Source organism: Lontra canadensis, unplaced genomic scaffold (assembly GCF_010015895.1).
Source record: "Lontra canadensis isolate GAN:19392208 unplaced genomic scaffold, GSC_riverotter_1.0 scaffold444, whole genome shotgun sequence".
Lineage (NCBI taxonomy): Eukaryota > Metazoa > Chordata > Mammalia > Carnivora > Mustelidae > Lontra > Lontra canadensis.
This window is the reverse complement of record NW_022631437.1, coordinates 11,738-23,474: the sequence shown is the minus strand read 5'-3', so window position 1 is coordinate 23,474 and position 11,737 is coordinate 11,738.

Genomic DNA, 11,737 nt, shown 5'->3' with positions numbered 1-11,737 from the left:
GACAATACAACGGCACTAAATTCATATCTCTTAATAGTTACCCTGAATGTAAATGGGCTAAATGCCCCAACCAAAAGACATAGGGTATCAGAATGGATAAAAATCCAAAACCCATCAATATGCTGTCTACAAGAAACTCATTTTAGACCCAAAGACACCTTCAGATTTAAAGTGAGGGAGGGGGTGGAAAACAATTTACCATGCTAATGGACATCAAAAGAAAGCTGGGGTGGCAATCCTTATATCAGATCAATTAGATTTTAAGGTAAAGACTATAATAAGAGATGAGGAAACACTCTATCATACTCAAGGGTCTGTCCATCAAGAAGGTCTAAAACTTTTAAATATCTATGCCCCTAACATGGGAGCAGCCAACTACATAAACCAATTAATAACAAAATCAAAGAAACACATCAACAATTACACAATAATAGTAAGGGACTTTAACACTCCCCTCACTGAAATGGACAGATCATCCAAGCAAAAGATCAACAAGGAAATAAAGGCCTTAAATGACACACTGGACCAGATAGACATCACAGATATATACAGAACACTCCATCCCAAATCAACAGAATACATATTCTTCTCCAGTGCACATGGAACATACTCCAGAATAGATCACATCCTGGGTCATAAATATGGTCTCAACCAGTATCAAAAGATTGGGATCATTCCCTGCATATTTTCAGACCACAATGCTCTGAAGCTCGAACTCAATCACAAGAGGATATTTGGAAAGAATCCAAATACATGGAAACTAAAGAGCATCCTACTAAAGAATGAATGGGTCAACAAGGAAATTAAAGAAGAATTGAAAATATTCATGGAAACAAATGATAATAAAAACACAATAGTTCAAAATCTGTGGGACACAGTGAAGGCAGTCCTGAGCAGCAAATATATAGTGGTACAAGCCTTTATCAAGAAACAAGAAAGGTCTCAAACACACAACCTAACCCACAGTTAAAGGAGCTTGAGAAAGAACAACAAAGAAAGACTAAGCCCAGCGGAAGAAGAGAAATAATAAAGATCAGAGCAGAAATCAATGAAATAGAAACAAACAAAACAAAACAAAACAATGGAACAAATCAATGAAACTAGGAGCTGGTTCTTTGAAAGAATTAATAAGATCAATAAACCCCTGGCCACACTTATCAAAAAGAAAAGAGAAAGAACCCAAATCAATAAAATCATGAATGAAAGAGGTGAGATCACAACCAACACCAAAGAAATACAAACAATTATAAGAACATATTATGAGCAAGTATATGCCAGCAAATTTGACAATCTAGAAGAAATGGATGCATTCCTAAAGACATATAAACTACCACAACTGAACCAGGAAGAAATAGAAAACCTGAACAGACCCATAACCAGTAAGAAGATTGAAGCAGTCTTCAAAAATCTCCCAAGAAATAAGAGTCCAGGGCCAGACAGCTTCCCAGGGAAATTTTACCAACCATTTAAAGAAGAATTAATTTCTGTTCTACTGAAACTGTTCCAAAAAAATAGAAATCGAAGGAAAACTTCTAAACTCATTTTATGAGGCCACCATTACCTTGATCCCAGAGCCAGACAAGGATCCCATCAAAAATGAGAATTACAGACCAATGTCCTTGATGAACACAGATGCAAAAATTCTCACCAAAATACTAGCCAATAGGATCCAACAGTACATTAAAAGAATTATTCACCACTACCAAATGGGATTTATTGCAGGGCTGCAAGTTTGGTTCAACATCTGCAAATCAATCAATGTGATACAGTACATTAGTAAAAGAAAGAACAAAAACCATATGATACTCTCAATAGATGCTGAAAAAGCACTTGAAAAAGTACAGCATCCTTTCTTGATCAAAACTATACAAAGCATAGGGAGAAAGGGTACATACCTCAGTATCATCAAAGCCATCTATGAAAATCCACCACAAATATCATTCTCAATGGAGAAAAAGTGAGAGCTTTTTTGCTAGGTAGGAACACGGCAGGGATGTCCATTATCACCACTGCTATTCAACATAGTACTAGAAGTCCTAGCCTCAGCAATCATATAACAAAAAGAAATTAAAGGCATCCAAATCAGCAAAGAAGAAGTCAAACTATAACTCTTTGCAGATGATATGATACTATATGTGGAAAACCCAAAAACTCCACTCCAAATCTGCTAGAACTTCTACAGGAATTCAGTAAAGTGTCAGGATATAAAATCAATGCACAGAAATCAGTTGCATTTCTACACACCAACAAGAAGACAGGAGAAAGAGAAATTAGGAGTTGATCCCATTTACAATTGCACCCCAAACCACAAGATTAGGAATAAACCTAACCAAAGAGGGAAAGAATCTGTACTCAGAAAACTATAAAGTATTCGTGAAAGAAATTGAGGAAGACACAAAGAAATGGAAAAATGTTCCATGCTTATGGATTGGAAGAACAAATATTGTGAAAATGTCTATGCTACATAAAGCAATCTACACATTTAATGTAACCCCTATCAAAATCCCATCCATTTTTTTTTCAAAGAAATGGAACAAATAATCCTAAAATTTGTATGGAACCAGAAAAGACCTCGCATAGCCAAAGGAATATTGAAAAAGAAAGCCAAAGTTGGTGGCATCACAATTCCAGACTTCAAGCTCTATTACAAAGCTGTCATCATCAAGACAGTATGGTACTGGCATAAAAACAGACACATAGATCAATGGAACAGAATAGAGAGCCCAGAAATAGACCTTCTACTCTATGGTCAACTAATCTTCAACAAAGCAGGAAAGAATGTCCAATGGAAAAAAGACACTCTTCAACAAATGGTGTTGGGAAAATTGGACAGCCACATACAGAAGAATGAAACTGGATCATTTCCTTACACCACACACGAAAATAGACTCCAAATGGATGAAGGACCTCAATGAGAAAAAGGAATCCATCAAAATCCTTGAGAAGAACACAGGCAGGAACCTCTTCGACCTCAGCTGCAGCAACTTCTTCCTAGGAACATCGCCAAAGGCAAGGGAATCAAGGGCAAAAAAAGAACTATTGGGACTTCATCAAGACCAAAAGCTTTTGCACAGGAAAGGAAACAGTTAACAAAACCAAAAGACAACTGACAGAATGGGAGAAGATATTTGCAAATGACATATCAGATAAAGGGCTAGTATTCAAAATCTATAAAGAACTTATCAAACTCATCACCCAAAGAACAAATAATGCAATAGAGAAATGGGCAGAGGACATGAACAGACATTTCTGCAAAGAAGACATCCAGATGGCCAACAGACACATGAAAAAATGCTCCACATCATTCGGCATCAGGGAAATACAAATCAAAACCACAATGAGATATCATCTCACACCAGTCAGAATGGCTAAAATTAAGAAGTCAGGAAATGACAGATGCTGGAGAGGATGTGGAGAAAGGGGAACCCTCCTCCACTGTTGGTAGGAATGCAAGCTGGTACCACCACTCTGGAAAACAGCATGGATGTTCCTCAAAAAGTTGAAAATAGGGGCGCCTGGGTGGCTCAGTGGGTTAAAGCCTCTGCCTTCAGTTCAGGTCATGATCCCAGGGTCCTGGGATTGAGCCCCACATCGGGTTCTCTGCTCAGCAGGGATCCTGCTTCCTCCTCTCTCTCTACCTGCCTCTCTGCCTGCTTGTGATCTCTGTCTGTCAAATAAATAAATAAAATCTTTAAAAAAAAAAGTTGAAAATAGAGCTACCCTATGACCCAGCAATTGCACTACTGGGTATTTACCCTAAAGATACAAATGTAGTGATCCAAAGGGGCACGTGCACCAGAGTATTTATAGCAGCAATGTCCACAATAGCCAAACTATGGAAAGAACCTAGTTGTCCATCAACAGTTGAATGGATAAAGAAGATGTGATTACACACACACACACACACACACACACACACACACACACAATGGAATACTATGCAGCCATCAAAAGAAATGAAATCTTCCCATTTGCGATGATGTGGATGGAGCTAGAGGGTATTATGCTTAGCGAAACAAGTCAATCAGAGAAAGACAACTATCATTTGATCTCCCTGATATGAGGAAGTTGAGAAACAACATGGGGTGGTTGGGGGTTAGGAAAAGAATAAATGAAACAAGATGGGATCAGGAGGGAGACAAACCATGAGACTCTTAATCTCACAAGACAAACTGAGGGTTGCCAGGTGGAGGGGGTAGGGAGAGGGTGGTTGGGTTATGGAAATTGGGGAGGGTATGTGCTATGGTGAGTGCTGTGAAGTGTGTAAACCTGGAGATTCACAAACCTATACCCCTTGGGCTAATAATACATTATATTTTAATTTAAAAAAAGTATCTTACAATAATCACTCTCAATGTGAATGGCCTAAAAGCGCCCATAAAATGGAACAGGGTTGCAGATTGAATAAAACGACAGGAGCCATCCATATGTTATCTACAAGAGACCCATTTTGAACCTAAGGATACATTCTGACTGAAAGTGTAGGGATGGAGAAGCATCTTTCATGCTACTGGGCCTCAAAGGAAGGCTGGGGTAGTGATTCTCATATCAGATAAATTAGATTTTAAACTAAAGACTGTAGTCAGAGATATAGAGGGACACTGCATCATTCTTAAAGGTTCTATCCACCAAGAAGATATAACAATTGTAAATATTTATGCCCCCAATAAAGGAGCAGCCAACTACATAAGACAACTGTTAATCAAGATAGAGTCATATTGATATGAATATATTAATAGTAGGGGCTCTTAACACACCACTCTCAGTAATATACAAATCATCCAAGCAGAAAATCAATAAAGAAATAAGAGCATTGAATGACACATTGGACCAGATAGACATCATAGATATATACAAAACATTCCACCCTAAAACAACAGAATACTCATTCTTCTCGAGTGCACATGGAACCTTCTCCAGAACAGACCACATACTGGGTCACAAATCAAGGCTCAACTGATACCAAAAGATTGAGATTATTCCCTGCATATTCTTGGATCACAGTGCTTTGAAACTGGAGGTCAAACATAAGAAAAAGCTCAGAAGGAATTCAAACAGCTGGAACCTAAAGACCACCTTGCTTAGGAATGCTTGGATCAACCAGGAAATCAAAGAAGAACTTAAACAATTTGTGGAAACCAATGAGAATGAAGACACTTTTGTCCAAAACCTATGGGATACAGCAAAGAAGGTCCTAAGGGGGAAATACATAACCATCACCTTACACCAGTTAGACTGACCAAAATTAACAAGACAGTAAACAACATATGTTGGAGAGGATGTGGAGAAAGGGGAACCCTCTTACAATGTTGGTGGGAATGCAAGTTGGTTCAGCCACTTTGGAAAACAGTGTGGAGATTCCTTAAGAAATTAAAAATAGAGCTTCCCTATGACCCTGCAATTGCACTACTGGGTAATTACCCCAAAGATACAGATGTGGTGAAAAGAAAGGCCATCTGTACCCCAATGTTCATAGCAGCAATGGCCACAGTCGCCAAACTGTGCAAAGAACCAAGATGCCCTTCAACAGACGAATGGGTAAGGAAGATGTGGTCCATATATACCATGGAGTATTATGCCTCCATCAGAAAAGATGAATACCCAACTTTTGTATCAACATGGATGGGACTGCAAGAGATTATGCAGAGTGAAATAAGTCAAGCAAGAGAGAGTCAATTATATGGTTTCACTTATTTGTGGAGCATAAGGAATAACACAGAGGACATGGGGATATGGAGAGGAGAAGGGAGTTGGGGGAAATTGGAGGGGGAGATGAACCTTGAGAGACTGTGGACTCTGAAAAAACAATCTGAGGGTTTTGGAGGGCTGGAGGGCCGGAGGATGGGTGAGTCTGGTGGTGGGTATTATGGAGGGCATGTATTGCATGGAGCACTGGGTGTGGTGCATAAACAATGAATTCTGGAACACTGAAAAGAAATTAAAAAAAAAAAAAAGAAATGCGCATTCTAAATAGACTTGTTTCCCCCTCAAAGTGAAGTCTATGGCACATTCCTCTAGGTTTCAAACACATGGTTGAATATGCTTCTGTCTTCTGGACTAATGCTGTGTTTGGTACCGGGTTTCTCCACCATGCTGCTTCTTAGCGTTAAGTGTCTGGCTTCTGTACCTACACTGGAAAGCATGTCTGTCTTCATGAGGCAAGATGTGGGGGTGAGAGTTACCTGTTGTGTGTGTGAGAAGCTCTCATGCACACTGAGACAAGGGCTTCTGTCTCAGGACTGATGCTGTACTTTTTTTTTTTTTCAGTGTTCTAAGAGTCATGGTTTTGCACTGCACCCAGTGCTCAATGCTCTGTGTGCCCTCCTAATACCCACCACCTGGCTCACCAGTTCCTCCACCCTTTCTCCTCCAAAGCCCCCAATTTGTTTCTCAGAGCCCACAATCTGTCACGCCTCATCTCTCCCTTCTGATTTACCCCAATTTCACTTTTCCTTTCCCTCTCCTAATGTCCTCCATGTTAGTCCTCAGCTCCACAAGTAAGTGAAACCATATGGTTAACTTCCAGACACAGTTTTCAAAGTACTTCTGTCTTCTGGCAAGAGCATGTTAGCAGAAGAACGGCTTGGTTACAGCGTTATTGGGAGTTGAAAGGTGCATCTTTGCATTCTACACAGACTCGGTGGCCCCTCTCAGTGAAGTCGATGACACGTTCCTCAATCTCTCACACACCCTTTGAAAAATGCTTCTGTCTTCAGGGTGATGCTGTTCCTTGAAACCGGGTTTCTCTCCGGGGAGCTTCTTAGCATTGAGTGGATGGCACACTCTCTGGCTTCCACCCTTGCACTGGAAAACACGTCGACCTTCATGGGGCAGAATGTGGGTGGACATTTCCATCCTACATGGCCTGGTCTCTCAGAGTCAAGTCTAGGTCCCTTACTGTGTGCTGTCACATGATGTTTGGAAACACTCCCATCTTCCCGGAAGAGGGTAGTCAAAGGGTGTTTTCTTAACAGGGCTGCTTCTCAGACTTCTGTACCTGGCCTTTTTCTGATGCTGTGACACACACTATGGACTCTGTTTCCATCTTCAAAAAGATGTTCACTGAAACCTTTCTTTCCTACAGACTCTGTGTTCTGCAGTGGGTTCTGCTGCCTAGGCTCCTGGTTCAGGTTGCGGCCGGCCAGAGGGCTGCAGCCAGGGCTATGGCAGTGTGCCTGGCTTTTGCGTGGGCCGGTGAGCAGCGGGCCTTCTCGCAGATCCCCAGGCCTCAGTGCCCGGCTTTTTCCTTAGGCTTCCCCATGCCACACACAAGCGGCTCCTCTTCTCCTCAGGGAAGTGCAGTGGTTGCCAATGGCTGCTGGCCTTGGGCCTTGTTTCTCAGAGTGGAGGGCAGGGTGTTCTCATTGGGCTCCCAGGCAGAGGTTTGAGAAAGCCTCCTTCCCCGTGTTGGCTGCGTGTGAAGGGATTGTGGTCGCCTTCCGCTCAGATGGCTTTCCTCACTGGGAGGCAGCTGGCCTTTACCACAAGCGGTCCCACACATTCCTGGGCAGCTGCTTTCCCTCTCAGGGCACCAGGCAGTACCTGAGAGAGTCCGACCAAGAAGCCCCATCACCTGCCCGAAGTTCCGCGAGCCATTTCCCGGGCACAGCGACTCTTTCCCCCTTTACAGATGTGTTTGCGGGCAGAGGTATTTCCCTGAAGAGAGTTGTTCCTCAGAGTTCAGAGCCGACATGCTCCCACCACTGCCAGGAAGCTGTGCACACATGGTACCGTCTCCCTAAAGGACGCTGTCAAGCCTGTGGTGCCTGGGGCCCATTCGGGTCCTTGGGCATGGAGCTCAGGCCATCAGCACATAGGCGTGCTGTCTGGTGTCTGGCTGATGCCTCCTGGCAGTCGGGGTCAATGGGAGCCGAGGGTGCTCCCCCTGCCATTGCTCCGTCTTGGGGCTGAGACACTGCCTCTTTCTCCTCTGTGTTTCCTGTGCTGTTCGCGGTCGAAATGCTTCTACCTCCACAGCGTGTACCCGGCCATCTTTCTCCATGGTAAGCCAGTGGTGCTTGCCTTGCGTTTCCCCACCCCGGAGTTGGAAGTTGTCCCTGTCCGGGGTGCAGGGTCGATGTCAACCTGAAGGAGGGCGTTGCTTCCGCATGCCCTCTTAGAGCTTCGTGGCCACCACAGAACTCTCGCACGCCTCACTCTGGCTTAGGCCGGGCTGACAGCTCTGGTCAGGTTGAGGGAGCAGGAGCTTGCAGAGTGGTCTTTGCGCCCTCAACCAGACTCTATGTCCTGCAGTGGGTTCTGCTGCCTAGGCTCCTGGTTCGGGTTGCGGGAGGGGAGAGGGCTGCACCCGGGGCTATGGCCACGTGCCTAGCTGTTGTGTGCACCAGTGAGCAGAGGGCCTTCTCGCAGATCCCCAGGCCTCATCGCCCGGCCCCTTCCTTAGGCTTCCCTGCACCACACATGAGCGGTTCCTTTTCTCCTCCTAATGGAAGTGCAGTGGTTGCCAATGGTGGCTGGCCTTGGGCCTTGTTTCTCAGAGTTGAGGGCAGGGCGCTCTCACTGGGCTCCCAGGCAGAGGTTTGAGAAAGCCTCCTTTCCAGTGTTGCCAGCGTGTGAAGGGACTTGTGGTCGCCTTCCACACAGATGGCTTTCCTCACCATGAGGCAGCTGGCCTTTTCTGCAAGTGGTCATACACGTTCCTGGGCAGCTCCTTTCCCCCTCAGGGTGCCAGGCAGTGACCTGAGAGAGAGGCTGGCTGCGAAGCCCTGTCACCTGCCCGAAGACCTGCGAGCCGTTTCCTGGGCATGGTGATGCTTTCCCCTTTACTGATGTGTTTGTGGGCAGAGGCTTTTCCCCGAAGAGAGTTGTTCCTCAGAGTTCAGGGATGGCATGTTCCCGCCACTGCCAGGAAGCTGTGCACACATGGTACTGTCACCTCTGGAGCTGGGGCCCAGTTTCTTCCCTGGGCGTGCAGCTCAGGCCCTCAGCACAGGCTCACTGGCCGGTGTTTGGCTGATGGCTCCTGGCTGAAGGGGCAAAAGGGAGCTGACAGCGCTCTCCATGCCCTTGCTCCGTCTTGGGGCTGAAAGACTCCCATCTTTCTCCTCTGAGTTTCCTGCATGGTTTGCAGTCGAAGTGCTTCTGCCTCCACAGACCAGGAACCGCTTGTTCCCGGCCGCACTTCTCCATGGTAAGCCAGTGGCCCTTTTCCTGGGCTTCCCCACCCCAGTGTTGGAAGGCGTCCCTGCCCAAGGAGCTGGAGCGAAGTGAGCCTGAAGGAGGGCCTCACTTCTGCGAGCCCTCTGAGAGCTACTTAGCCACCACTGAGCTCTCCCATGCCACGCTCTGGCGTAGGCTGGGCCGACAGCTCCGGTCAGGTTGAGGGAGTGGGAGCTTGCAGAGTGGTCTTTGCACCTTCAGCCAGATTCTGTGTTCTGCAGTGGGTTCTGCTGCCTAGGCTCCTGGTTCGGGTTGCAGCCGGGGAGAAGGCCGCAGGCACGGCTATGGCAGAGTGCCTGGCTCTTGCGTGGGCCGGTGAGTGGCAGGCCTTCTCGCAGATCCCCATGCCTCACTGCCTGGCCTTTTCCTTAGGCTTCCCCTTGCCACACATGAGCGGCTCCTCTTCTCCTCCTCAGGGAAGTGTGGTGGTTGCCAACAGTGGCTGGCCTTGGGCCTTGTTTCTTGAAGTTGAGGGCAGGGCTCTCTCACTGGGCTCCCAGGCAGAGGTTTGAGAAAGCCTCCTTCCCCATGTAGGCAGCGTGTGAAGGGACTTGTGGTCGCCTTCCACACAGATGGTGGAAGAGAGAGGCTGGCCGCGAAGCCCCGTCACCCGCCCGATGGTCTGCCAGCCGTTTCCCGGGCACAGTGAGGGAGGCAGCTGGCCTTTACTGCAAGTGGTCCCACACATTCCTGGGCAGCTGCTTTCCCCCTCAGGGCGCCAGGTGATGACCTGGGAGAGGCCAGCCGTGAAGTACGGTCACCCATCCAAAGGTCCGCGAGCCATTTCCCTGGCACGGCGACGCTTGCCCCTTTACGGACGTGTTTGTGGCCAGAGGCTTTTCCCCAAAGAGAGTTGTTCCTCAGAGTTCAGGGCCAGCATGCTCCAGCCACTGCCAGGAAGCTGTGTGCTCATGGTACCATCTCCCTAAAGGACGCTGTCAAGCCTGTGGTGCCTGGGGCCCATTTGGGTCCCAGGGCATGGAGCTCAGGCTGTCAGCACATAGGCATGCTGTCCGGTGTCTGGCTGGTGGCTCCTGGCAGCTGGGGTCAATGGGAACCGAGGGCGCTCCCCTTGCCCTTGCTCTGTCTTGGGACTGAGAGACTCCCTCTTTCTCCTCTGCATTTCCTGCGCGGTTCGCATTCGATGTGCTTCTGCCTCTACAGACCAGGAACTGCGTGTACCCAGCCACGCTTCTCCACGGTAAGCCATTGGCCCTTGCCTTGAGCTTCCCCACCTCGGTGTCAGAAGACATCCCTGCCCAAGGAGCCAAGGCGATGTCAGCCTGAAGGAGGGCGTCACTTCTGCATGCCCTCTTAGAGCTTCATAGCCACCACAGAGCTCCCCCATCCCATGCTCCTGCTTAGGCCTGGCCAAAAGCTGTGGTCAGGATGAGGGAGCGGGAGCCTGCATAATGGTCTTTGTGCCCTCAACCAGACTCTGTGTTCTGCAGTGTGTTCTGCTGCCTAGGCTCCTGGTTCGGGTGGCGGCCACGGATAGAGTTGCATTCGGGGCTATGGCAGCGTGCCTGGCTCTTTCATGGTCTGGTGAGTGGAGAGCCTTCTCGCAGATCCCCATGCCTCACTGCCCGGCCTTTTCCTTAGGCTTCCCCACGTCACACACAAGCGGCTCCTCTTCTCCTCCTCAGGGAAGTACGGTGCTTCCCAAAGGCTGCTGGCCTTGGGCCTTGTTTCTCAGAGTGGAGGGCAGGGCATTCTCATTGGGCTCCCGGGCAGAGGTTTGAGAAAGCCTCCTTCCCCATGTTGGCAGCATGTGAAGGGATTGTGGTCGCCTTCCGCTCAGATGGCTTTCCTCACTAGGAGGCAGCTGGTCTTTACCGCAAGTAGTCCCACACGTTCCTGGGCAGCTGCTTTCCCCCTCAGGGCACCAGGCGGTGACCTGAGAGAGGCCAGCCTCGAAGCCCCGTCACCCACCCGATGGTCTGCCAGCCGTTTCCCAGGCACAGCGATGCTTGTCCCCTTATGGACGTGTTTGAGGGCAGAGACTTTGCCCTGAAGAATGTTGTTCCTCAGAGTTCAGGGCCAGCACGCTCCTGCCACTGCCAGGAAGCTGTGTGCTCACGGTGCCGCCTCCCTGAAGGACTATGTCAAGCCTGTGGTGCCTGGGGCCCATTTGGGTCCCATGGCATGGAGCTCAGGCTGTCAGCATATGGCGCACTGTCCAGTGTCTGGCTTATGCCTCCTCACAACTGGGGTCAATGGGAGCTGACAGCGCTCCCCCTGCCTTTGCTCTGTCTTGGGGTTGAGAGACTCCCTCTTTCTCCTCTGTATTTCCTGCATGGTTCACGGTCAAAGTCCTTCAGCCTCCACAGACCATTATCGGCCTGTACCTGGCCGAGTTTCTCCACGTAAGACAGTGGCCCTTGCCCTGCACATCCCCATCCAGTTGTCGGAAGGTGTCCCTGCCCGGGGAGCAGGGGCAATGTCAGCCTGAAGGAGGGTGTTGCTTCTGCGTGCCCTCTTAGACATTCCTAGCCACCACAGAACTCTCTCATGACGCGCTCTGGCTTAGGCCGAGCTGACAGTTCCGGTCAGGTTG